Here is a 3,358-nt window from a genome sequence, read left to right as displayed (position 1 = left end):
ACTTACTTAAGTAAAAATAGCAAAAAACATTATACATATACCTTTTTTAAATCGGTTAAAAATACCCTTATTTTATGATCGAGTAAAGTTTGCAAATTAAAATTCATAATTCATTTAACAGATCTAAATTCAAACTGATAAAAAGAACAAAGAAGGTAAGCACTCGTTCAAACGAATCAGCCAGCAACTCGTGATAAAAATAAATCGTGACGTCATCGTGTGACGTAGCTGCTTGACAACACGAAGCAGCACCGTTGTGTTATCGCAGCGCTTTATAATACGTATTTTCGCCCATTCACATAAGTCTTCGGTAGTATAGTGGTCAGTATCCCCGCCTGTCACGCGGGAGACCGGGGTTCGATTCCCCGCCGGAGAGAACTCTTTTTGTATTTTTTTTCTGTTTTTATTTTTCTTGAGAGTAATTCCTAATAGTTTTGAATAAATAATATTATTGTAAGTAAAGTTGTGAATGTAATAAAGTAAATCTAAAATTTTATGGATTTTAAATTTTTTGTTTCAATTTAGTATGTTTTTTATAAAAAAGTCTATTTATAAAATGTTGTATCGGAAAATTATAATAGTTGTAACAATTTTTTTTATACTATTAAACACTACCCACCAAAGCCTTTCTTTCTTCTTAAGACTGCTGGCTCTATCTACCCCGTAGGGAAGACGTGATAAACGTATCACGATTCAAGATTTATTTCTAAAGGCTAAAAATAAAAGCATTATATTACGCTAAAAATATACTTAACAGGAAAAAGTCCACAACCAATTGTAGCCTGGTTTCTCTCAACTATCTTCAGGCTAACCCTGCTCTTATTTTAGACTTTAAATATACAAGGATAAAGTCCATTATGTCCCACTTAATCCTGATATCGGAAGTGGCGAGCCTGGGAACCGATGGTATCCATGAGATGTCAGATTGTGGACTACGTGATCCGCTAGAGGTCGCTGTGACGTGACTGAAGTGGCGAGTGTAATGGCAGTTAAGATATCTTATGTCGGGAACACAGACTATATAAATAAAAAAAAATAAAAAAAAAATACTGAAATGATTTCTTGCATTAAAAAAAGACTGGACTTTTATTTATGGTTGGCCTTAAAAGTACCTACTCGTACAAGGCTATTAAAGAGGCTTATAAACTTTGAATAATTCTTTGGCAATGGGCTAGCAACCTGTCACTTTTTGAATCTCAATTGTATTTCTAGTCTATTCTAAGAAGAAGAAGAAAATGCTGCAGTGCAGTTTGTTACCGATTCTTCTGCACTGACTGCCTTGGAAGCGGCAGTAAACTTAGTTTTAAGTAATTTTTTTGACGTCAACCAATGTTGTGAAACCAAAAGATTTGACAATTATTAATCGATATGATAGTATCCTATAATAATGAATAAAAATTATATTTTGAATTTTATCATTAAGCCAAACAGCTGAACGTGGTCTAACAGTCATTTCAAGACTGCTTGGTCTACCCCGCAGGGGATATAGACGTGACTGTATATATATTCTTCCCAGTTAATACTTAAACTCAATCCAGCTTAGATCATTGTTAGGTCGTAAAATAAGTTCCTTATATACGTAGGTACCTAGTAAACGTTTCATCACAGCCATCTGAGCATGACTCACGGTCGTAGGCAGTGTTAGTATAATCAAGGAGTTAAGGCTTCATGGTGTAATTGAATGAGAATTGAGTGTTTAGCCACGATACTGCGCGGGAGTATGGTTTATGAGTTGAAAGTTAACTGTTTGTACAGAACGAAATGGTAGCGTTATAGAAAATTCGTAACATACAAACATACATAATTATGGTCACGTCTATATCCCTTGCGGGGTAAACAGAGCCAACAGTCTTGAAAAGACCGAATGGCCACGTTCAGATATTTGGCTTAATGGTAGAATTAAGATTCAAATAGTGACAGGTTGCTAACCCATCGCCTAAAAAAGAATCCTAAGTTTGTAAGCCTATCCCTTAGTCGCCTATGACATCCATGGGAAAGAGATGGAGTGGTCTTATTCTTTTTTGTATTGGTGCCGGGAACCACACGTCATCGGCAAAATTTGTAAATGGTACATTTTATTAGTGCATCAAATCCGTATGGTTCCCGGCAAAAACATTAACTTGATATTAATACACACTTGACACTTAAAAAGAATGTCGGAACAAAAACATACAATTAGGTACTCTTTCTGGTAAGTAGGAAAAAAAAACAAGGAAAAATCGTGATGAACCTAGCAAAAGATTGAGATAGCGCAAAATCGTCCAGTTAACATACAAAACGAGCTTATCTCGCGAACTCCCTCAGACGTCGCTAAAAAGCTACAATGTCAGTTACGGGCTTTTATTACGTACAGGCGGGAGCGAAAGTGGTTCGAGAAATTTGATGATTTTATTTTTAAGAAAAGAGTGTTTAGCTAGAACTCCGTGACGGAGAATTTGAAATTACTAACTGTTGGCTCTGTCTACCCCGCATGAGTTATAGGTGTGATTAAATGTACATATGATCACGTCTATATCCCTAGCGGGGTAGACAGAGCCACCAGTCTTGAAAAGACTGATAGACCACGCTCAGCTGTTTGGCTTTATGATAGAATTGAGATTCAAATAGTGACAGGTTGCTAGCCCATCGCCTAAAAGAGGAATCCCAAGTTTATAAGCCTATCCCCTAGTCGCCTTTTACTACATCCGTGGGAAAGAGATGGGGTGATCCTATTCTTTTTGTAATGGAGCCGGGAACCACACGGCATTAAATGTATATATCAGTAATTACACTTCTGTACTCACCTGTCCAGGGCTGGGACTGCGATGACCATCGCGGCTCTGACCCCCCGGTCATTTATAAACGCGAGCATGAGAACCGGCCGATAGTGCATCGCACGTCCAACGTCACTATTACCACGTTACCTCATTCTGGACTTAATTAGCTAGGCTAATTCATCCATTACTTACAGAGCATTGTTGGACGAATCGGTAAGGTGGCTTGGTTGAAACGCGTGTGGCGTTAATGGGCACAGGTTCGAATCTCCCACCCGGGACCACAATATACCAGTGACTCTTTTCAGTGATTTAAGTACATTAGTTTGATCATATCATTTCAGAGATTCATCAACAGAGATGATCTTACGGTGAGGAAAACCTCGTGAGGTAACCTGGCACATTCAGGCAACTGGATATGTAATTTATGATCGTTACAATACGGGTTAGGATCCCCTGCAAAGGTTGCGGGGAGGTCCAGTCGGTAGTTGCTTCGTGTAAGAACCTGACTCCAGAGTGGTGAGGAATCAACCGTAGCCAAGAAGAGGAAGAAGGATTCATGCATTTTTGCGCCTTAACAGTCTGACACCATAATATTTTACAAT

At 38.2% G+C, this 3,358-nt stretch overlaps 1 non-coding gene across 1 annotated transcript; it reads left to right on the top strand.

Moving 5' to 3' along the window:
- Positions 1-304: 304 nt before the first annotated feature.
- Positions 305-376, top strand: Trnad-guc (transfer RNA aspartic acid (anticodon GUC)). The gene has a single exon. It is a non-coding gene; the product is annotated as a tRNA-Asp (tRNA).
- Positions 377-3,358: the final 2,982 nt, after the last annotated feature.

This window comes from Amyelois transitella, chromosome 15 (assembly GCF_032362555.1).
Source record: "Amyelois transitella isolate CPQ chromosome 15, ilAmyTran1.1, whole genome shotgun sequence".
NCBI lineage: Eukaryota > Metazoa > Arthropoda > Insecta > Lepidoptera > Pyralidae > Amyelois > Amyelois transitella.
The sequence above is the reverse complement of the archived record's forward strand: the minus strand, read 5'-3'. Positions and strand labels throughout refer to the sequence as shown.